This window comes from Equus asinus, chromosome 17 (genome assembly GCF_041296235.1).
Source record: "Equus asinus isolate D_3611 breed Donkey chromosome 17, EquAss-T2T_v2, whole genome shotgun sequence".
NCBI classification, from domain to species: domain Eukaryota; kingdom Metazoa; phylum Chordata; class Mammalia; order Perissodactyla; family Equidae; genus Equus; species Equus asinus.
In genome coordinates, this window is record NC_091806.1 from 26,742,419 (window position 1) to 26,768,335 (window position 25,917).

General features: G+C 37.0%; 1 pseudogene; it reads left to right on the forward strand.

The window, feature by feature from the left end:
* Positions 1-2,007: 2,007 nt before the first annotated feature.
* Positions 2,008-25,917, forward strand: part of LOC106835408 (olfactory receptor 5D13-like) — a 59,690-nt pseudogene continuing 35,780 nt past the window's right edge.

Sequence of the window (25,917 nt, forward strand, 5' to 3'; positions counted from 1 at the left end):
AATATGTGGATAAGGTTATATGGGAGAAATGTCCTGCCATATGTCCTATGTAGAAAGGTGATAAATAGAAAAATAAACAAATGTATTTGGAATCATGAGGCATTCATCTACAGCCACAATTAGTTATATTTCTCTTGTGCTTAATTTACAAATATCCTTAATTCACAAAATAAGAGTTACATTTCATTCAACCACATGGATAACAAGGGAAGTATGATTACTTCTATTTTTCAAAGTATTATCATCTCAAATGTATTTGACATTCATCAAGGCAGTTGAGGATAATAATAGTAGATGCAGCTTGGATTTTAGAGTCTCGTGCATTGCCTTATTCACTTGCATGTATTGGCCTCTTTTGAACTGATGTACACAAATTATTCAACACTTCCTAATCAGCCATTCTGAAAACGCAAACACGTCCTCCTTTCAGTTTCCATATTACAAGTCTTAGTACCTCAGGCTGACTTTCGTTTCTTTCAGTCTCATTATTTTTACTTCCTCCTCCTTGTGACTGTTGTAATGTAGAACCAACTGTAATACCGTCTTTATGAAAAACTGTTAAACCTTAGGAGAAATAAATAGCTTCCTACTGGTAGAATTTCAAGCATCATAGATGGACTAAGGAAGAACTTTTGAGAAACGTTCCACTAAATCTTTCAACCATTCCACTAAATCACACCGTCTCTTCTCTACTTCAGTTGTATAAAACTTTGAACCACAGTATTTAAAATATGTTACGTCAATTAATTGCAACTTTGGCACCAATATATTTAGAACTTATTGTCAAAACCATAATACTTTCCTCCTCCTTTTTCCTTTCATTGGAATTACCATTCAAATTTGTGTACATTAAGCAGAGTTTTGAGTAGAGTTAATTAACGTCAATTGCCACAAAATGACATTTTGATGTCCTCTATACTGAATAATGAAGAGAAGATTTTCATAGTGGTCAAATAAGCCAACTTATTCAATTAACAATTGCACTTTAGCATTTTAAAATTACTCATGATAATTTAAAAGAATTTATTGCTCTACTCTAATGTGGAGCAAAAGTTACCTTCTTGTGATTTAATGAAAAGAGGTATGACAAATTTTAATTACAGTTGAGTCTTTACTTCACATTTAACTTGTTGCATGAGCTGATCAGTCAGGTTTTCTTGCCTTTTTTCCTCACAATTAGCCTGAAACTCCTACTTGATCTAACCCATAGTGCCTCTGTGAGATTCTTTATCAAATACCAGATCAAATCATGTTTGAAAAAAGACAATGTAAATGCCATTCTGTCGAGTGTGTTTTCAGACTGAAAGTCAAAAATAAATGGAATGATTAGAAATTATCAGGAAAATAGGAACATTTTTAATGCAGATTACTTTGTTTTACAAATACTTAGCTATTTTAGACAAAAATACAAAATTTTTAAAAGAATTGTAATCACATAAATTTACCCAATCTAGTTTATCAGAAAAGAGGAATGGAAGATGTGAAAAGACCTTTCATTTATAGTTTTGGGTTTTTTTTTAGGAAGATTGGCCCTGAGCTAACATCGATGCCCATATTCCTTTATTTTTTATGTGAGTCATCTGCTGCAGCATGACTTGACAAGCAGTGCATAGGTCCACACCCAGGATTCAAACCAGTGAGTCCTGGGCTGCCAAAGCAGAATGTGTGAACTTAACCACTGCACCACTGGACCAACCCCTAATTTACTTTTTAAAACACAAAATCTATATAGTACATGACTCGAAAACTATAATCTACATTCTTGAATCACTTGAAAGTATTATTTCCCCTACTTTCAAGTATTTCTTTAGAAAGCTAAGAAGATACAAGTATATGTGTACAAGAACCATTTCATACTTTATTTTTAAAACATAGATAACATCAACTTATCAATAGCTACCCTTTAAAATACTGCACTACTTATGATGCGGAGTCAAAAGAAAGATTTCTTGGACTCTCAAGGTCTGGCAGTGGTGCTCTTTTATTTAGAGAATACTGTGGAGTAGCATGGGGACAGGACCCATGGGCAGTAAAGAGCTGCTGCATGGGGATAAGACCCATGGTCAGTGAAGAGCTGTAGACATGGGGACAGGACCCAGGGGCAGTGAAGAGCTGTAGGCATGAGGACAGGACCCATGGGCAGTGAAGAGCTGCTGCTGCTGCTGCATGGGGACAGGACAGGGGCTTCTCTCCCTGGGGCAGCCCTAATTCATACCATAAAAAAAATCACCGGGTCATATAGTTTGGCATGTAGGCCAGGTCACCTTGGGCTTCTCTAGCTGGGGCAGCCTTAATTCACATCACTTGGAAAACAAGAAAAAACGTTATCGCCTGTATCTGGCTCTAGTACTTCTTAACTCAATTAGTTTTAGTATGCCGCATCTCTTTTATGTATTCCAGTTTAACCATAAGCAAACTGTGCGAGTTGAACTAGATCTTTAAGAACCTCTTCTGTGCCTGACCTATCCCTGATATTGGCATAACTTAAGAATAATCAGCAGCTGAGTATTAATAATTGTTTACCTTTTTTCCAAACACATCAGAATAAATCCACAACTACTGCTTCCGGTTGTTGTCTTTCTTCTCTCCTTTAAGGTCAACTGATCTAACCACACAGTCACAACAAAGTGGTCTTTTTCCCAGAAAGAAGCAGACCCTCCAGGCTCTCTCCATTTCTTTGGATCCTTCATAGCCTGCTAATTTAAACTCCTTAAACATTGTTTCCTTTATGCAATCCAGGCAGAAATCTCCAGTGTCCATAGTTAAATGTAAGTGTTCTTCTCCAGGATTCCTAATTACTCTTAGCAGCAGCGGAGCTGGACATTTTGCCATTCCCAATCAGGCCTGTTCACTCCTATTAGAGTCAGTTCAGTTCCAGATAGATTTCCCTGACCACTGCAGCCCACCGTGCAACCTTTACTCAAACATCTTTTCTTTTGGCACTTGGAACTACTTTGCTTCATGTTGTTTATTTACTGTTGCCAGGATGTTAAATATTTTAGCTTAAGTCTCTAAAGGAATCTTATCTTGGTGAGAGTTAAGGCCAGGCCCTCATCTTCTCCCTACCCTGAACAGAATGGAAATACAAAATTAAACAAAATTTTATGCCTTTCAGATCTGCGTTGAATGGTGGGCGTCTGATTTTTGGACAAGTTGTGTGAACTGGCTGAACTTCACTTTTTATCTGTCAAGTATGGAAAATAGAATTCATCTGTTGATTTAGGAAAAGTTGAGTTGTAATTAATGCCAACTCTGTACTAGGTGATGCGGGGTTGGTGAGCTGAGGAGTCAAAAGAAAGATTTCTTAGACTCTCAAGATCTGGCAGTAGTGCTCTTTAATTTAGAGAATAGTGTGGAATAGCATGGGGACAGGACCCATGGGCAGTCAGAGCTTCTGCTGCCGCCGCTTCTGCTGCCCCCGCTGGCATGGGGACAGGACCCATGGGCAGGCAGAGCTGGTGTGTGGGGACAAGACCCACGGGCAGTCAGAGCTCCTGCTGCTGCCCTGAGTTGAGGGTTAGGGCTAATTTTATGAGGCATGGGTACGTGACTTATTTTTACTGGAAAAAAAGAAAAGATGATGTAAAAAGTCATTAAATGATTTCAGCGCAGATGGGGTCTGGTTATTGTGCGGTCATATAACTTTAGATATGAATCTGGCCATATAGATCGGCATGCAGGTGAGGATGCCCCGGGCTTCTCTCCCTGGGGCAGTCCTAATTCATACCATAAAAAAAGTCCACTGGGTCATATAGTTTGGCATGTTGGCCAGGTCACCTTGGGCTTCTCTAGCTGGGGCAGCCTTAATCCACATCATAACCCCCCCCGAACCCATTTGGCCCTGAAATCTTTTGGGGATATGGACGACGGTCAGTCTTCTGTAACTACTTCTGGCTGTACAAGGTCGTAGAGCTGTCCCTAAATGGGGCCATAGGTATAGGTAGGAGGTTCAGCGGACCGGAAGACTGCACCCGTGGAGTCCAAGGCTGACAAGGCATCCAGAGCCTCTGGGGACGAGAGAATCATTTGACGAGAGGTGGTCCAGGAGGTGAAACTTTGTTGACATGCGGAAGACAAACAACGAAACAGACAACAAATTATGATAAGAAATACAATCAGTATGATTAACCCAATGAATAAGGTTTTGATAGCAGTCCAGAAACCTGGACCTGACCAAGAGTTCAACCAGTCATTTAGAGATAGGGGAGGGTCAGACATGGACTTAATTTGGTGGCTCATATCAGACAGGAAGCCGGAGATATTTTGATGGTAGTCAGGAATATAGACACAACATTCAGTTTTTATAATGGCACAGGTGCCCCCCTGTGCTGCTGTCAAGACATCCAGTGCCATTTGGTTTTGGAGGACTGCCTTACGCATTTGGGACACTTCTAAATCGAGCAGCGAAAGGCTATGTTGTGTATCATTTAATGCCTTCATAGTAAATTTGTTTAGGACTTCCATGTGCAAGATGACACTTTCAATTCCTAATTGGGGAAGGAAAATTGAGGAAAGATGGTCATACCAGTGGAAGACAGAGCGGGTCCAGCGCTGTTGCAGGTTGGGTAGGTTATCAGGGGGAGATATACTAAATGTAGTTCTACCTTGCATCCAGACGAAACTTAGGGTGCATCGTCCAATCCATCCAGGTGGCAGCCATGGACATAAGTTGGAGCCACATAACCACTGAGCGCCATTAGGGGCTAACCAACGTGTGCTTGGTCGTCTATCCCAGTCAGTCTCAAACCAATCAGTATTTTTTAAGCTTATGATATGAGAACACATATGACGGGGAATTTGTCCCATAGGTCGGGTGCTATTAGGCCACATATCACAAGGTGTGATTGGTTTGTTCCCAAAATATAGTGGCCTTTTGACTGAGTTGACCACTAGTAGGAGTGAGCCAAATATATTCGTCCCAAATTTGATATAGTCCATCCTGTGTGTATCAATAAATTGGGGACTTTACCTTTGGAACTTGTCGTTTATGATCCACCTGTGACAAGGCAAATCTAGTTAGTGTTTGGGCAGTAGTATTGAAGGAAAAGGTTTGATTGTGGCCTGGGAACTCCCAGGGATCAGAGATAGATGGCCACAAGGAAACATTATGATTAGTAACAGATGAATCTTGCAGAAGAGAAGAGCTAGAATCTAATATCCATGAATGTGTACTATACCTTCTACTGAAACATAATTTTTTCTCTCTAAAATCACCCTCATTTTTATAAAAGATAGCCAAATTAAGATTAACTGGTCTGCCAATTATTTACATAAGTGCAGCAAGAATAGCAATTGATTATACAGGCTTTTTTAAATCTGCTTTGCTGGAATTTTTTTTTTTATGAGGAATCTCAGATTGAACTGTAAAGGCCTCTTGAGGCCAGAAAAGCCAAGCCAAGGACTTGCCATCAGATTTTGCCTGCAGTACCTCCAGATTTGGGTGGACTTCTCTCTTCTCGAGGTCCCCCAAAACATTTTGAGGTTCCTTGCACCTGCCAGACAAGCAAGCTTCCTTACTTACCGGGTAAGATTGCCAGAATCTCTGTAAACAAGGTACCAGGCCCATGTTTCCAAGTCGCTGTATTCCAGAAATCCAATCTTTATTCCTGAAAAGCTGTCTTGTCATATCTGAGCCTGTAGATTTCTCTGAAATATGACATTCCAGTCAAAGCCTTAGTAAGATAACCAATGTGTCCTGTTATAAGGAGACCAAATTCTTATTGAACTTATGCAAATAACTATATTGCCACGAAATAACCATACTCACAAAGAGTCTCCAAATTCTGGAGGGATCAGGTAGGGAGAAAAAGACAAATGTTTCAGTTTGCTCACAAAGGTATAATTTCACCAAATTGCTGTAAGTCATAGTTAGCATAACAGAAAAGAGAGAAAGATTTCCTTAAATATGAGAAAACAAAACAAACATCAAAACTCAGCAATATTTCAAACAGAAGTCATAAAAAATTATAATCATCCTCATCAATTCACACAGTCCTGTATAATTGATTATTGAGTTTAACCTTCTATTAGCAGATCTATGAGCTCAGTTTCTGTTAGAATTTTGTAATTTCTTACCCAGTTCAGTTTTACACTCTGAAAGTTTATCAGAAACCTGTAGTTTAGAATCTTGTGTCATAATCCTTTCCAGGAATTTCTCTGAAGATGAAACATATTTGCAAAAGCAAAAAGCATCAGTAAAACAGCAACTATCTGTGAATGGACAAAAGACTCAAAGGGGCAATTGGCAAAGAAACTTTACTTCTGTGACATACAACACTTCAAGATAACAATTGGAATTACAACCGATAACCAGGACAGATCAAAATTTTAGGAATGCTATATAATTTTAAGACGCCTATATTAATAGCATTTACCCACATAATAACACCTGAGAAAGTTTATCATCACTTATTTGACAGTGCTTCCCATGTAATTTAATATTTTCAAAAGAAACCCTTTTATTCAGGACTTGAATATTTTTGACGAGAAGCTTGTCAAAAATACCAAAAGACTTTGAAACACTTGTTCAAACAACGCTCACTGTGAAACAATGCTCAGGTATCTATTCAAAGTGATAGCAGAAAGAGTCAAAAATCTTAAGAGTGACCTCAGTCATTATTTTAACAAAACAGATTTGTCTTTAAGGTAGAGTTAGAGCAGGCCAAAAGTTCAAGAAAATTATCGTTTGAGAGAAAACCAAATTTTAATTTCTGTACCAGCTTATTTTTAACATTAAAACTCATTCACTTAATTGAATTTACTTTAATCTTAGTCTACTTGACCAGGGATAAAACTCCTTTCAAAATTTCTCCTTCACAAACCTTCTACAACTTTCTTTTTGCCTTCAGAATTTGTCCCAAAGTATTTCTTATTCCTTTCTAGTACTTTAGGACAAATTTATCTTTCTTAACCCATCAAACAAAATATTTCCATTCTTTGTACCTTCTTTACTGAAAACATACATTTTACTTTCCTTGAATACAGAACTGTTTTCCTTATTAATTTCCAGGAGCTTTAATTATATAGGTTAATAAGAACTTTTAACCCTTAACAGACCCTAGTAAACGCTAAAAGGTAAGCAATTACGAATTGTCTTTTATACCAGCATTCTAAACACTTCATAATTTCTAGAAACATGCCACTTCACAATAAAACAGCTGAAGACTTTTAGCCTCTCTGCAATAAGAAGCCAAAAGTAGATAGATACGTTTAGCAATAAGGTTTGTGTTCTATCCAATCCAAAAATGACCCAGATGCTCAGATTTTTATCATTTAACTTAACTTGGCAAAACTCAAGATTGTTATCAAAACAATTTGGAAGCTGTTTTTTTTTTTCAAGTATACAGACCATAAAACAGTTATTGTACCCACAAAAACTTCATGAGACATTAGACAAAAGTGGTCATCATTTAAAGTTATTATTTTGCTGATGAATTTAACAGACAACATGAACTTATTTGACTAGGAAACCCAGGCTGCAAGCCTGCATCGTATGAAAATACCGACAACTCTGGCAACAAGACTATTTTCAATCAAACCAACAAACTTAAACAAGCTTTCATTTACCAAAGGTTAATTCACATCACGTTAACTTGAAAGACATTGGATTAATTTCTACTACATTTAGAATTTATGTAAGCGCTTACTTTAAGCCAATTAAACCGAGCTCTTAATTTGGCCATACCATCAGGAGGTAAAAATGTCACACATATAACATACATAAGACATATGTACACAGAGACTGCACAGCTATTGTTTTTTTACCAATATTTGTGGAGGAGACACTCAAGATGCTAGATTTTTGGCAAGGGCACGCTTATGGCTGTTTTTCCTCTCCCCTCCTCTTTCTTTCTTTCTTTCTTTTTTTTTTCCATCAGTCTTAGGAATTAGTGATGGGCTAGATAGTAGTTCCTGGAGAGGGGAGATGAAAATCCTTTCCGTGATAAAGGAAGTAGGTGGAATCTGAACTGCCTCTAGAGCTGTATTTCCAGTCTTGCAAGGATTTTCTAAGGACAGTTGCTCTTGATTTCCCAGAAACTGGATTGTAACTCAAATTACATTCCAGGTTGATCTACCTGTCCAACTGCATCACAAAGGCACAGAGAAACCCCTCAAATTTTCTCCCAGATGGAGTTAGAACGCATCCACAGGGTGGGTCTCTGGGGATGCTTAGGAGCCTTCCCCGTGGCGGTAAAGCCAGTATCTGACTGACAGCAGCTGGAGAAAGGGTGCAGAGGCCGATTGCGGGTGTGCAGAGGCCGATTGCGGGTGTTGACATAGTTATAAGATTTAGTCAAGTCCCGCTCAGCCTGGGCACTTTGTCTCTGAGCCAGCAAAGTTGAGGTAGGGAAGCAGGAGGCAAAGGCCTGGAACTGGCTGGAGGCTGGGGCTCCCAGAACCAGGTTGGAGAGTTAAATCCCTGGCAAAAGGCTTATTTTTCCAATTTTACAGAAGGTCAAGGTTCTGCTCAGGTCTAGCCTGAACTTAACCTCGACTTGGTGACAACAGAAGAGATGATGAGCAAAACAGACAAAGAAAGGAAAAGAAGAGATCAGACCTCACCCTCATGACCTCTTCCAGAGGGTTATCAAGATAAGAGTCACACAACAGTTCCTGTGCTGGGGCACACTACGCTAGCACGACAGTTCACAGAATAAATCACAGGTCTCCTACCCTCATAACCGACTCAGTAGGTGACTAAAGTACTCAATGAGTCAACTGTCAAGAGAGGGCACGCCCACTTAGGGTTGCTGGGGTGATCAGGCCCAGAAACCCAAAGTTGGGGCTCCCAGGGGTGGAGCCTTTTACGCTTTAAAGATTTCTTTGTTTCCCAGTCGCAAAGCTCAAAAGGAGATGAAAATGGCCATTGCAACTCCAAGAGAGACAAAAGAAACGGGTCCATTACCTTGAAAAATCCCCCCTGAACCTAGGGCAGCGTCCTACCCATTGTTCGTACTGTGGGGTTCCTATAGCAAGGGGTGATGGGGGCGTCCCCCGGCATTGCATCCCTTGTATACCTTCCCTGTTATGCCTGGCAGTAACAGGTGCCTGGTGGACATCTTTCCTATTCTGCCTGGCAGCATAGGCCTGGTGAATGGTCCCCGAGAGAAAAGGAGAAAGAAAAGGAGCCATTACCTTGAAAATCCCCCCATTGGGGTTCCTGTAGCAAGGGATGATGGGGGCATCCCTTGAATATCTTCCCATTCTTCCTGGCAGGAATAGGTGCCTGGTGAATGGTCCCAGAGAAAGGGAGCCATTACCTCGAAAATCCCCCCAATGGAGTTCCTGTAGCAAGGGATAATGGGGGCATCCCTTGAACATCTTCCCTATTCTGCCTGGCAGTAATAGGTGCCTGGTGAATGGTCCCCAGGATAAAAGGACAAAGACAGTGAGAAAGAGAAAGACAGTGAGGAATTTTCCGCCAGTCTGGGGGACATTCTACCCAATTGCATCCTGGAGCCATTCTCCCAAGAAGGGGTTCCCATACTCCACCAAAGGTTAGAGTTTGGTACTTTCCTTGAACTGGAGCCCCGAGTGGGAATTTCCTCGCAGTTCAGAGCGTGGTCAGGTGCCAGAGGGAGGGATCCCAATCCAGCCTTAGGAAAAGAAACCTTCCACGGGAGTCTTGGAGATTGGCGGCCGTCCTAATGACTTAAGTGGCCGACCCGCGCCCACGTAAAATTTGTCTATTAGAGATAGAGTCAGGAAGGAATGGATTAATTCATTCTCCATCACCCTGAGGCTTAAGGTACTGATTCTCTTCAAGCTGAATGCCACGATTTGCCCCATAGAGTAGCCATGGGCAGCAAACGTGGATTCATACAGCTGTCCGAGAAAGTTCCCGATGGAGCAGTGAATCTAGATCCATCCTTGAAAAAGAGCAGGAAGGAATGGATTAATTCATTTTCCATCACCCTCAGGCTTAAGGTACTGATTCTCTTCAGGCTGAATGCCACAATTTGCCCCATAGAGTAGCCATGGGCAGCAAACGTGGATTCATACAGCCATCCAAGAAAGTTCCCGATGAGAAGTGAATTTAGATCCATCCTTGAAAAAGAGAAAGGCACAAGGAAGAAAAGGGCACTTACCAGAACTCGAGCTCACAAGACGATGAAGCAATTCCCCGTATGGGTCACCAGAAATGATGCAGGATCAGTGAGCCGAGGAGTCGAAAGAAAGATTTCTTAGACTCTCAAGATCTGGCAGTAGTGCTCTTTTATTTAGAGAATAGTGTGGAATAGCATGGGGACAGGACCCATGGGCAGTCAGAGCTTCTGCTGCCACCGCTTCTGCTGCCCCCGCTGGCATGGGGACAGGGCCCATGGGCAGGCAGAGCAGCTGCTGCTGCCCCCACTGGCATAGGGACAGGACCCACGGGCAGTCAGAGCTCCTGCTGCTGCCCCCGCTGGCATGGGGACAGGACCCATGGGCAGGCAGAGCTGGTGAGTGGGGACAAGACCCACGGGCAGTCAGAGCTCCTGCTGCTGCCCCCGCTGGCATGGGGACAGGACCCATGGGCAGGCAGAGCTGGTGTGTGGGGACAAGACCCACGGGCAGTCAGAGCTCCTGCTGCTGCCCCCGCTGGCATGGGGACAGGACCCATGGGCAGGCAGAGCTGGTGTGTGGGGACAAGACCCACGGGCAGTCAGAGCTCCTGCTGCTGCCCCCGCTGGCATGGGGACAGGACCCATGGGCAGGCAGAGCTGGTGTGTGGGGACAAGACCCACGGGCAGTCAGAGCTCCTGCTGCTGCCCTGAGTTGAGGGTTAGGGCTAATTTTATGAGACATGGGTACGTGACTTATTTTTACTGGAAAAAAAGAAAAGATGATGTAAAAAGTCATTAAATGATTTCAGTGCAGATGGGGTCTGGTTATTGTGCGGTCATATAACTTTAGATACGAATCTGGCCATATAGATCGGCATGCAGGTGAGGATGCCCCGGGCTTCTCTCCCTGGGGCAGTCCTAATTCATACCATAAAAAAAGTCCACTGGGTCATATAGTTTGGCATGTTGGCCAGGTCACCTTGGGCTTCTCTAGCTGGGGCAGCCTTAATCCACATCACTAGGTATTTTGCTAGATGGGCAAAAGCCTGAGATGACCAAAGCTTCACGGAAATTCTCATTTAGTTGGATAGTTACCTGGTTCTCCCACAGCAAGATTGTGACTAGATGATTAAATCTCAAACAGTGAATGATTAGATGAATCAGATAATACATTCATAATTTAATCAATCAGATGACATCTGATATCAAGCATTAAAACATTAATTCCATTTTCTTCTCTATAGGCCACACCAAATTTTGATCATTTTAAGTAATCAGTATGTATTTGCCAAATTAATCACTAAATTTACTTTCAATGTTTGAAAGAATGAAATGGAAGATCATTTTAATTAAATATCATTATCATTATAATTGCTTTTCCAGGTATTGAAAAGATATAAAAATTTTTATAGTCAGATTTACTTCAGAATTATAGAGATACAGAGAGAGTCATTTAGAATGGTCCTGATTTCTCCCAGTGCCCTGTTGGTTAGCAAAAATCATTCAGGGGTTGTCACATAAACCCCAACCCTTAACCTTCCCCCATTTCTTCATCCATTGGTTTAACTGTGGAGATGTAACCCAAAGTTCGGTCTCTGAACCCGATGCCAATCCAAACAACGAGAACAGAGTCTTGAGTGGAAGAGGAAAGATTTTCACTATGCCAGGCACAGGGAGGAAAGCAAGGGCTCATGCCTCAAAAATTGCTAGCTTCCTGATGAGGAATGGGTAGGGATTTTTATTTGGGGTTTTGGGTAGGGGAGAGGGAACATGTAGCTTGTGCAGCTGGGTGCTTTTCCACCAGCCTGCATTTGGCCTTGAGAGGCTGCTTGCAGCTGGGCAGGGGGGATGGTGAGATAGGAGGATGGCAGGTGGGCGCCCTTCACCTTTGTCTCCTCCTCCTCTTTGAGGCGGGTGCCAGCGCCAGGAGTGGAGGAGTTGAGGTCTGGGAAGCCCCAGCTCCTTGATATTCTTGAGACAGAGTCTTTCCTGCCAAACTTCAAGGACACATGGTTAGCTAAACTTTAGAGTGCCTCCAACTCCAGGCCACCTGGGCTTTTAACAATTTGTAACTCCCATTTAGTTGTAAAGCTCAAGGAGTCCAAGTTTAAAGAAACAGGTATTCACATATGAGTGGAGCTAGAGAAGCAGAAAAGGGGGTTGAGGGTTTTAGTTTTAACCCCATATATGCTGGGTTCAATGTAGGGGAACTGATATCAGAGCTGATGTTAAGAGCCTGTAACAGAGACAACAATTTTGAGTATGATCTTGTTAAAATTCAGGTCACTTTCCTCAACACCCTGGTAGTCTCTTCCCTTGGTGGCCCCCAAAATGTGCAGAAATAAACCCGACTGTACTTTATTCTCTATCTTTTCACCCATCCTGGAAGGATATTTAGATAATTGTCATTAATTTCCTATTTTAACAGAGAGCCAAGGTTTAAATGAACTGTAATAGAAAGGTAATGTTTAAATACAGAAATAAGAAACATAAATTATGACACATTCAGACAATTAACATGACGTAAGAACAGAGTCATTTGACACACTCTGTATTTCCTGTTTTCCTCATCAGATTTTCTCTAAATCTTTCAATGAAATAAAAATCATTAACTTTCTGCTTTATTTATTTCCCCTAAACCTTCCTCAAGTCATGAAAAAACAATTGTCAGTCTCATGCTTTGAATTCCTTTATGCAATTGACACACAAAGGGTAAATTATCGTATACGGATTTTACAGAAAATGTGTAACCACAAGAGATACTCTACATTACCAGGTAGATGGAACAATAGTTTCAACAGGTTACTGTATGCAACTTATGGCTAAAGTTTTCCAATAAGCAGGAGTCAAGGCAAGAATAATCATTAAATTGACATTTTAATCGTATATTCTAACATGATATTTTTGTTGACCTATAAACAGTGATTATTGTGGGTTGCTTAAATAAAACAATATGTGTCCAACTCACCAGATAGTTGGCTTTTGCATCTAAGGTACATGCAGTGATGCATGACTGCCATACTCAGAATCAACCTAATATATTCAACAAATATATATTAGTAAATCACTGTGCAAATAGTTGTGAGAAATCCTGAAGATAGAAGTTACCTTCTCTGTAAGGTAAGGTGTCCAGCTATTTTTTACAGCAAGTTCATAACTCTTTTACCACTTTTATTGCAATATTCAAAAGAAGAAACTGGTATCTTCACCATTTCTGTTGGCAACTCTTATTCCTCTGTCCTCAAATGGCACATTTATCACATTCTCAGGGAAAAATGAAAACAGGGACAATATGTGGTTCCTGTCGATTTCCAAACAGCTTTACCTGGGAGATAGTTAACTTGCAGAAATTTATTGTAGTATCTCTGTGAGTTTGGGAATTCCCATTGGGATAATTTGACCAAGGTGAAGCTGACCTTTTTTTCCTTAAACTTTATTTAAAGACCTGAAAATGATTTTATAGATCAAGTCATATTTTTCTTGTGTGTATATGGAAAGTAAGATCAGATCAGCTTCCATTTTAATATGGAAATAGTTGTGGGGAAACTCTGGTGACCTAGAAAGAAAGGTCACAATACTCACACCTCAGAAAGAAGTAGAAAGAGAAGAAATTTTAGTTGCAGGTAAAAGAAAAGCATTCATGTTGTCTCAATTTACAGTTTGTGGAGGATGCTGAATATTCCATCTTGCATCTCCTATTATCTACTAAAAACTTTTTAAAAAGTGAACACAATCTGTCGTCCTTTCCTTCTCAGTGTCCTTTACTCTTGATTTTTCTATCAATAATTCATCTCATCATAAGCAATCTCCTGATACACTTTGTCCCTGTGATGGAAGATATTCCTACACCTTTTTTGCGATTACTTCTTTTTATATTGTAACCAATTTCTTAGTAACATAATCTTCTCTGATAGCATTTTCTTCAAGCTCCATAGACCACATTCTTCAAAATTGCTCATATACAAAACTTGGAATTTTATCAACTTTGAGTGCATAATTCAGTGGCATTAATTACCTGTACAATATTGTGCAACCATCACCACTATAAATTTCCGAAATCTTTTCATCACCCCAACCATAAATTCTGTACCTATTAAGGAATAACTTTCCATCCCCACTTCCCTCTGCCACCGATATCCTATAATCTACTCTGTCTCTATAATTTTGCCTATTCTAGATTTTGAATAGAAGTGGGATCACAATATTTATTCTTTTGTGTATGGCTAATTTCACTTAACATAATATTTTTAAGTTTGATCCATGTGTCAGAGTTTCACTTATTTTTATTGATGAAAAGTATTCCATTGTATGTATATATGACATTTTGTTTATCCATTGTCTTTTGATGGACACTAGGGTTGTTTGCATCTTTTGGCTATTGGGAATGAAGCTGCCAAGAACATTGGTGTTCAAATATCTATTTGAATCCATGATTTCAATCATCTTAGGTCTATAACTAGTAGGGGTACATGATAATTGTATGCATATATTTTTGAGAAACTGCCAAATTCTATTCTATGGTGGCTGACCAGTTTACATTCCCACCAGCACTGTACACATTTCCAAACTCTAGACATCCCGGCTAATACTTGTTATTTTCCATTATTGATATTATTATTATTAGCATCCTAGTGAGTGTGAAGTGCTTTCTCATTGTGGTTTTCATCTGCATTTCCCTAATGAATAATGATGGTGATCATTGTTACACGTGCTTATTGACCATTTATATATCTTCTTTGGAGAAATGTTGAGTAAAATTTTTTACCCATTTTTCAATTGGGTTGTTTGTCTTTCTATTGTTGAGTTATAGGAGTTCTTTACATATTCTAGATATCAATCACCTATCAGACCTATCAGATACGCAATTACAAATATTTTTAACAATTCTGTAGATTGTCTTTTTACTGTCTCTTGACAGAGAGAAGTTTTTAATTTTTATGGAATCCAACTGGTTTTCTTTTTTTCTTTTGCTGCTCATGCTTTTTTTATCCAAGAATCCATTGCCAAACACAAGACCATGAAGATTTACCCTTCTGTTTTCTTCTAAGATTTTTACAGTTTTAGCTTTTGTATTTAGGCCATTGATCCATGTCTTTTGCATTACTGTACATAGTGTGATATAAAGATACAACCTCATTCTTTTTCGTGTGGAAATACAGTTGTCCCAGTATTGGTTTTGAAGAGACTCGTCTTTCCTTATTGAATTCATCTGCTACCCTTGTTATTAATAGATCATAGATTTATGGAATTATTTCAGGTCTCAAATTTCTACTCCACTCGTCCATATATCTAACCTTATGTCATATCACACTGTTTTGATTACTATAGATTTATAGTAAGTTTTTAACTTAAGGAATGTGAGTCCTCAAGCTTTGATTCTTTTTCAAGATTGCTTTAGTTATTTGAGGCCCCTTGGAATTTACCACAAAATTGAAGATCAGTTTGACTATTTCTGAAAAAAAAAAAAAGCTGTTGGAATTTTGATAGAGATTGCTTTATAATTGTAGATCCATGGGTAGCATTGCCATTCTATAACCATCAAGTCTTCCAATTCTTGAACAGTGGAATAAGTGGATACCTTTCCACTTATTTAAAGATTTCCTAATTTTTTTTCAGCAATGCTTTGTAGTTTTCAGTGTACAAGTCTTTCACCTCCTTGGTGAAATTTATCCCTAGGAATTTTATTTTTTTAGATACTATTGTATATCACTTTGTTAGATTTTTTGGATTGCTTTCTCCTGGTGTAGACAAACACAAATGATTTTTGTGCTGATCTTGTACTTTGCAGAATGTGTTTATTAGCTCTGGTAACTTTCAGATACTTTGGGATTTTCTATGTATAGGAGCATGCTATCATTGAATGAAGAAGTTTTAATTCTTCATTTTTAATTTGAATGCTTTTTTTCTTCCTTTTTCTTATCTAATTGTTCTGGGGAGAACCTCCAGCACAATGTGGAATAGCAGTTGTGAATGTGGGCATCCTTATCTTCTTCCTGATTTTAGGTGGAACACTTTCAGTCATTCACCGTTTAGTATGATGTTAGCATTGGGCTTTCTATAAATGCCTTGTACCATGTTGCTTAACTTCCCTTCTGTATCCGGTTTTCTAATTTTTTTTTAATGATAGACGTTATGATTCTGGACTTTCCTTTGTTGAGAGGTTTTGATTACTAATTCAATCTTTTCACTTGTCATAGGTATACTTAAATTTTCTAAGTCGTCTTGAGTCAGTTGACTTCTTTCCTTCTAGTAGCTTTGAATTTAGCTTGCTGTATTTCTTTGTTTTTTTTAGTTCCTCAAGGCTTAAACTTAGATTATTGACTTGAGATCATTTTTTATTCTATTTATTTACTTATTTTTTTTGCTGAGGAAGATTCGTCCTGAACTATCATTGGCTGCCAATCTTCCACTTTTTTTTTGTATGTGAGCTACTGCCACAGCATGGTCATTGACAGATGATTGATGCAGGTTTGCATTCAGGAAACAAACCCAGGGTGCTGATGCAGAGCACACTAAGCTTAAACACTAGGCCACTGCGGCTGGACTGAGATTCTTTTTATTCTTCAACGTGAACTTTTACTGCTATGCATTTCCCTCTGAGCACTCCCTTTACTATGTCCTACAAGTTTTGATGTGTCATGTTGTTTTCATCTGTCTCTAAGAATTTTCTGATTTCTCTTGTGATTTCTTTTTGGCCCTTTGGTTGATTAAGAATGTACTGTTTAATTTCAACTTATGAGTAAATTTTCTAGTTTTCCTTCTGTTAGTGATTTCTAGCTTCATTTTGTTGTGGTTGGATAAGATATTTCATATGGTTTTAACCTTTTTAAGTATTTTGAGACTTGTTCTGTGGTCTAACACATGGTCTATCCTGGATAATGTTCCTTGTGTACTGGGTAAGAATGTGTATTCTGCTTCTGTTGGGTGGAATGTTGTGTATATATATATATATATATATATATATATATATATATATATATATTAGCTCTAATTATTTTAAGTATTGTTTAAGGCCTCTATTTCATTACTGATCTTCTCTCTAGATGTTTAACTCATTACTGAAAGTGGCATACTGTATTCTCCGGATATTATTGTATAACTATCTGTGTCTCTCTTCAATTCTGTCAAGTTTTCCTTCATATACTTTGAGGCTGTCAAAAACAAGAGAACATGCCAAAAATGGAGTCACTTGGGCTAAGCCCCATGTCAGCAAACCAAGACTTAACTTAATTATATTTTATGCTCACCCAAAAATGGAATCTTAAACCAGCTAATCAGGAATCATCTGATCAGCACTAGTTAGGTAGTTTGCATGATAGATCCCTGCCATTTTCTAAAGGAAAGTAACCTTGCAGGAACCAATCTGCTTTTATGTCTACTATAACTTCTTTGTTTCTGATCCCTTCTGTCAATAAAAGTCTTTCATTTTGTATAGCTCCTCAGAGCTCCTTTGTACTGCTAGATTGGATGCTGCCTGATTAATGAATCATTGAATAGAGTCACTAAGATCTTAAAAATTTGCACAGTTGAATTTTTTAATAGGGCTTTGTTATTTGATGTGTGTTTGTATATATTATATAATATAATATCAATATATTATATATTATATATATTATTGTTATAGCTTCTTGACAAACTGACCCTTTTATCAATGTGTAATTTCCTTCTTTGTCTCTTGTAGCCATTTTGGGCTTGAAGTCTGTCTGATGGTACTACTTCCACACTTGCTGTCTTTTGCTTACAATCTGCAGTGTATAACTTTTTCCATCATTTCACTTTCAACCTATTTGTTTCTGGGGATCTAAAGTGAGTCTCTTGTAGACAGTATAAACTTATCTTCCAGTCATTGCAGATTGGCTAAATGCTGGGACACTCTTTCAACAGTCAGCCAGGCTTATACTGAACCTAGGGATCTGCCCAAGATGAAAGCTTAGGATCTTCTCAAGTTCTTTCTGAGCACCTATCTTGCCCTGAACATAACTGTATCTTCCAAATTCCCTCATTTGCAGGGGTGCTTTTGAATGTCCTAATTGCCCAAATAAACTGTACTCTGCTTTCTGCTCTGGAGCTGAGACATCAGTGGATTGTTATTCATCCTGCAGTGTTTTCAAGCAGTGCCGATGTTCTTCCCACATGAGATTTCTATGTTAGATGAAACAGAGATGTGCACTTTGCATCAGTCTTTCATGTAGTTTCCAGATAGATTAGTATGCACATACAAAATAATTTGCGAATATGATTGTTTCTGCTCCCTCCAGAACTAGAGTTCAGAATCTCACATTGGGGATACAGGCTAAATTTCAATACTGCAACCACACCAGGGAAGGAGCAGCCAAGGGCAAGTAAAAATGCCACAAAACTTCCCTATTACTTTTAAGTTACTTTTTATTTTGTTTTAGCATCACCTTGGTTGCTGTATATCTTTGGTGTTTTCCAGTTTTCTGAGAAAGTTTGTTCTGATAGTATTTGCTTTTTTTGGTGATTCTATGGGTGGGAGACAGCTTGGGGTGCTGAATTTGCCATTTTAATATATCAAGATACTCACTATAAGAAATAGAAAACTTGATTTGAGGTATTTATTTATTCCATTTTCATGAACAGAATGATAATTAGCTTCTCTTCCTACTTTACCCTACAACAAGGATGGAGAGTGGGATTTTATTAAATATTGGGGCCTGAGTGATCTAAAATGAATTCTATAAAAGTGTTATTTTTCCAGAATATAGGAAAATATTGAAATATTCAGATCTCATTCTGAGTTTCAAATTTTAAAGAAAATGATTTAAAAATTTTGATTAATTTCTCTCATGAGCAGATATGCAAAAATATGAAAGAAAATATTGTCAATTGAAATCACTAAGGCTTTAAAAGTAGTATATTTGAAAATAAATGTATGAGACAGTATCAGAAATGTTTTCATTTTATTTCACATATTTGTTACATTGGTCTGGCATAATAAGAAATGTCCCAGCAAATCTAAAGACTCAAAGATAAATTTGAGATATAGGACAAAATGACAAATTTATTTATAATATTTGTTTATTATCTTTCTAATATCTATAAGCTATCCTTTTAAAATGTTGGTATTGGTAGTGTTCGTGATTTTTCTTTTGATACATCAAGCTAGGCATTTACCAATTGTAGTGCTCTATCCAAAGAACCAAATTTAATTTCATTGATTTTATTCTATTATTTTTTCTTCAATTTCTTTATTGATATCAATCAACTTTTTTTGGTATAATCTTTTTTCCGTTTATGTTGTTTAAAAATTTTTATTCAAGACATATTTTTAATATTTGCAAATTATTGTTTAAAGATATTTAGTTCAATTAAAATGTTATGGTAGAGTTTCCTCCTGCTTATTTTGTGTCATACTATTTTGGGGACATTTTTATTATTTGGACTCATTTTATGTCTCACCCCGATACTTATAGTAGCATTCTGTGGATATAGACATTTTATTAACTTTGTGGACTAAGTTGAGGGTTTTTTTTTGGTTTACAAGATTTCTGGTTTAAGATTGCTTTATTGTTTTCTTTTGACAGTATAGTGAAATGAAGTGTGTGTGTGTGTGTGGTTTATAAACAACATATATACATAAATATATATATACTTCCTCTTTCTCATATCCATTGCAACTCTAAAGGATACTGTCCTCTTTATCCTTCCCTCTTTTCCATTAGAAATATTTTTCCCTGATTTTTTCACCTCAAATCCTATATGGTTACTAGCCTTTTTCCTATAGCCAATGCTGTTTTCTCTCAGGCTTTGTACATGTTTTCAATTATTGGTTACGTAAGAGGAATTTTGTCATTGATTTTATCTGTTTTATTTCACTAGTAGGATCTCCACCTCCCTTTGCTATTCTCTAAACTATTTCTTCAGATTTCCTCACTGGTCACACAGAGAATTATGGTAATTTGAGGGCCAGAGATAATTTTTTTCACCTTTGTTAAATATTTCTCTACTTACAGGCATCTTCCACTTGATAGGATTAACGTCCTCAGAGTGATGCAAAAAGTGTGTGAGATTTATTTGCCCTCTCTGGTCTGATTGGTTTTGGGGAGAATAAGTGAGAGGATTAAATTTTAGGTGGTGTTATTATCTTAAGGTCTTTTTCTAGGACTTTGGAATGTTTATTTATTTTCATTTTATGTTATCAGTACATATTTCCATAAAATTTCTTCTGATAATTACCTTAAATATATCTCATATAGTAATTTTGGAGTTCTGGTCTATATTATTCCTTTGTTATTTTATAATGTCATGCTTTTACATTTTCAAATGACATGCCTTGTTGCTTGATAAACATTGTCATTAATTTATACTTGTACTTATTAGTATTCAGGGCATACTATTTATATTTTTATCTTTTTTGTTGGATTTATTGTGGTTTTACTCATGGGTTAAAATATAGTCAGCTTTTATGACTGCTTATTTGTAGTTGAAAAAATATTGTATTTTCTATTACTGGAGTTCCATGATATATATGTGATTGTATTATTTGGGGTTATAGCCTTAGCACTAAATGTCTTTTTTATTTTTCTTTTGTCTTGAATTGAGTCTCTGTTATTTCTCCTCTCATTTCTTATAGTTTCTGGTTTATGGAATTATTGCTTTGTCATTGGGTATATAAATATTAATAATTGCTATCTCTTCATTATGGATTCTAGCTTTTGTAACATGGTGTTTGTTTCTTTAAATACATTTTAAGTTTTATGGTTTGCATTTTCCTTTGTCACATGTCATGATTTTGGAATCATTTTATTTGCTTTCATCTAATATCTTTACCAAATTTTTATTTTTTTCTTTGGTTTTAATGTGTATACAAAGATGTGCATGAACTGCACCATAAGTTTCTACAAAACAAGCCCATCTCTGTAACCAGCATGAAGATCAAGAAGCAGGACTTTAACCAAACTCAGAAGCACACTTGATCATGTTCATTTACCAACTTTGTCTCATTCAAATAAAACAAATATTTAAATTTATAACACAAATATTTTATCTATTTTTAACTTTACATAAATACAACTATCCAGAATATCACTTTTTTGTGTCTAGTTTCTTTTGATTGGCGCTATATTTATAATGTTTATTCACCTTGTTTACAAATTTCTTTGAATATACCCCAAATTTTAAAAGGAAAAATGTTGATAGCTTTTTAAGTTTTTTACCCCTCAGGTATTACAAATTGTGGCATTATGAAGAATCTTGTTATATTGTTTGGTGAACATAAATATTTCTGTGAGGTATAGACCTGGGTATATTTCTGGGTAGTAAGTTGTGCATGTGTTTTCTTTAAATATTATAAAACTAGACACAAAGCTAAGTCTATTTGAGGAAAGCCCATGCAGCTATAATAATATAAGACACAGTACATTTTAAGTAAAATAAAATTACTAAACATAAAGAAGATCATTTCATAATGATATAGAGCTCTACCTACTAAGAAGAGCTTACACTTCAAATATCCATACACTTGATAATAGACCTTCAAAATAGGTAAAGAAAAAATCCAGAGCTATAAGATGAAATAGATAAGTCTTTCATCACCATGGGAGAATACAGCATACTTTCTCCAATTGAGTAACAAACAAGCAATACAATGTCTAAGGATATAGAAGTTCTAAATGATCTAATTGGCATATTTGACCTAGTTAATTTTCATAGAATGACTACCAACAAAAACAGCATACACTCTTGTCAGTGCACATAGAAAATTTACCACAATTGATCATTTTCTGGATCATAAAGCAAGCCACAGCAAGGGTCTAAGGACTCAACCATTGAGAATATTTTCTGTGACAATGAAATTAATTCAGGAATCACTAGCATTCTTTAATTTTAATGTTACTGAATTTCCTCGTGTATTAATTTCTCATATAGTACAGTGTTGAATTTAAATTTGTCATTAAATCTATCAAGATAATCAATATGTTGTTTCAGTTCTGTACTATTTGGTTGTGCATATGGTATTTTACATCATACCGTGCATGCATATGTATATGGATATGTGACACTCATATGTGTATATATAACTAGATAAATGACTTTTTGACATTTAGTGTGTTTTGTTCCTCTTTGCTTTTAGGAAGGTTTGTATTTTTGTAAAGATGTTTATCTGTAAACTAATATCTGTATATATTATTGATCCCCTTTTTATTTGTATATTTACTTATTATAAATGAATTGAGTTGAAGTGTTAATGTTCTTTATTACTCAAACTGTGTGATCGTGTAAGTGACCAATAACCAACATAATACTCCACTTTTAAAATTAATAAATGGGAAAACAAGATAAAAATAAAAGCTGAATTGATGCTTGAACTGGGTCAAGTAATTTGTCACCTTTGCACATGTATGAAAAGGGAAGGAATAAATTATGTTTAACGTATAGTCATACTATGACCATACTGTTTTCTATTTCTTTAGCAATTAATACACTGAGATTTTAGTGTCTTGATTTAAACTATGATGTCACTCTGCCATCTAGTGGTTTTTCTACTTGTGTCACTTGTAAGGGAAAGACATATTCATACCCTCTCCTGATATTTTGCAGAAGGATTCTGTACTACCAGACCTACCTTATGAAAAAAATTCTACCAGTTCTTATATAGTTTGGTTGAGAATGGAACCACAAATAGATGAGAACTGAACTTGCAGTGCTGGGGGCAAGGAAAACCAATATTTTTTTCTCATTGTGTCAAATTAGAATAAACTTAAGAAAAATATAGTCCCTTGTGTAATAAGAAATAATACTAAATTGAGATTTAAGAGATTTATTATCAGGTTTACCATAACTCTTTTATATTTGCTGAAATATGTGCTCGATTGGAGGCTCAGCTTATATCAGAGAAAGATGAAAACAATTGCCAGCAATCACATTAATTGAGAGTTATCTTACACACAGAGCACTAGTCATGGGCATACACTTCATGCTTTCCATTCTCAAAGGTATATCTATCTATATATCTGTCTAAATCTATACTTATATCTGTATATCTTGTCGGGGACTGGAATTGGCCAGACCAAGATATGTCTCTTTGGCAGGAGGGTTATTTTGGGATGGTTACTTTTAATAACTGCAGACATGAGAGACATTCTGAAAAGTAGAAATTACCCTTTGTTAAGAGATATTTACATTTGTAAAGGAAATTTCCATCTGTAAAGGTGTTTCCCTCTCTATACCAGGAAGAGAGGGAGATGACCTTATCTCTAGAAACTCTTATCAATGCAGAAGGCAAGGACTTAAATCTGCTTAATAACCTTACTCTTCTTTACTGTGCTTTTCTGGTAATCTCTCATAACTGACTCCTCCCACCCCATACGTGAGGATGGTATTTAAGGTGAGAGCTTCCACCATTTTGGTGAGTTACTCAGTTTTTCTGGGTCTCTCCCATGTATACATGTTATAAAGTTTTGTTTAAATTTCTCCTGTTATTCTGTCTCATGTGAATTTAATTAGTTGTCTGGCCAGAAGGACCTAGAGTGGGTAGAGGAAATGTCTTCCTCCCCTACAATCTCTATCTCTAGCTATATATGTATATATCATACTGGATTTGGGAGGCTATTCTAAATTGAATTTCTTATTTCCTATTGTATGCTATATTTACATACTTATATATGCTTGCCTGAAAGGTCTCATTTGCAGGAAAGAATTAGTAAATCTTACATTGAACCAAATCCTTATTGGTTAGGAAGGTTAGAGTATGCCACTTAATTACTATAATAGTTACTTTTATTGGAAGGGTGGTTAAACCAATCCATTAGATATGTATAAGTTCTCAGATTTGAGAAAGATAAAAATAATTTAAAAACAATAGGATAGGGGCCAGCCCAATGACGCAGTGGTTAAGTTCATACATTCTGGTTCTCGGTGGCCCAGGGTTTGCCAGTTCAGATTCTGGATGTGGACATGGCACCACTTGGCACGCCAGGCTGTGGTAGGCGTCCCACATATAAAGTAGAGGAAGATGGGCACGGATGTTAGCTTAGGGCCAGGCATCCTCAGCCAAAAGAGGAGGACTGGTAGTAGTTACCTCAGGACTAATCTTCCTCAAAAACAAAAAAAAGGATATTTCGGGAACAACAAAGTGATCTTAGAGCTCTCTACCAATATGAGGATTAGTCACAGAATATGGCAAATGAATAGAGACATCATGAAGTTTTCTTGTTTTGTCTACATTCTTCCTCAGGAGTCACCCACTTCCTTTTACTTACATTAAAGTTTATCTTTATAGCCCCTTCTTATATCCTATTAGTGAAATTGAGCAACCCAGGGATGCTAAGAGTCCTTCATACTATTCTATTTTTGGACACTAGGGAGAGAAATTGATTTTACTGTGGTTATTAATTTAATGTCATTAATTCTCTCTCTTGAAAACACAGAAAACAAGGTCAGTTATTTTTTCACATTTTAGCTTTGAAACATTTGAAGACATTGGTCCGAATCTCCTTTTGTTTTTCTTCCATATTCCAGACATCTTCAGGACCTTGACTGAGTAATCAGATGCTCCAGTTACATATATACTTCTCACTGTTAGTTACTTGACATTGCAAGTTACCTGTACAACTATTAATAGTTATTGGAAACCATTGGCTTACACAATGAGATGCTATACATAACATAATGCTCCCTTCCAAACTAAAATGAAAATGCTTCCAAAAGTTTGCCTCTTTCTGTCTACAGAACCTATTTGTGCAGTCAAATGGAATGCCTTGACGTAATATTAGAACTGAATCAATTTCATTCACAATACCTATGTCTTTTTACAACCACAACCTCTTCATTATTCCATCCTTGTCCTGTTGGCATAGAACCCTATTACAGTGTTCAACAGCACACACTGATGCCAATTGTATTTTGTACACAATTTGGCTCATCTGATCCTCCAACCTTATCTTGCACCACTACCTGCATAAACTCTACCTGTAATTGATAGGAATATGAACATCCTAATTTCTACATTGGCTCAGATTATCTTCTGCTTAAAAAGTCTTTTGTTTTCCTTTCTTGTCCTTACAATTCTATCTTAACATTATAGTTCAGCCCAAAGTTCAAAATCTTATTGTGATTCTCCCAATCAGGAAAAATATTGGATGTAATTCATTTATCTCAACTCCTGAAGAGTACCATTAATGTTCTTGGCAAAAGTTTAAAGCAAAAAAAAAAAAAATTAGTAAAACAAAAACTTTGTGCATAAGGACTGTGCAAAAATTGCAGTATCTTTTTAAAACAAATTATTGTTTTTCACGCTATATTATAAGTACCTTAAAATAATCACAGCAGTATGAATCACAAGTTGAAAGCTAGGCTAGGTCCATGTATCACTACTCAGAGGACATCTGCTTACTGATCTGGAAATAATTTTGGACCTTGCACAATCAATAAGTAAATTTCTATTGCATGGGATGAGAAATTATGACCCACAAACCAAATCTGGCCCACTTCCTTTTCATAAATAAAATTTTATTGGGACAGAGCCAGGCCTATTGATTTGTGTATTGCCTATGGCTGCATCCATGCTACAACATGTAAGACTGAACAGCTGGGATTGAGACTATACAACCCACAAAGGCTGAAATACTATATGGTTCTTTACAGAAAAAGTTTTCTGACGTCTGTTCTAGTAAACAAGCCAGTGAGATTGAGATGTTTAAATATTAAGATATGGCAGCTTCTTAAATAATCAATGTATTATCCTTCCTATAAACACAGATTATAACCTGAAAAATAAAGTATGATCTTTTTTTCAATTTCAACAATAAATGTAAGAATTAAATGGCATTGTGCTCATATTTGGAAGAGTAACGCAAATTGTATTATCTTAAGAAAATTAATGGTTTTCTCAGAAAATGAAGCTTATAAT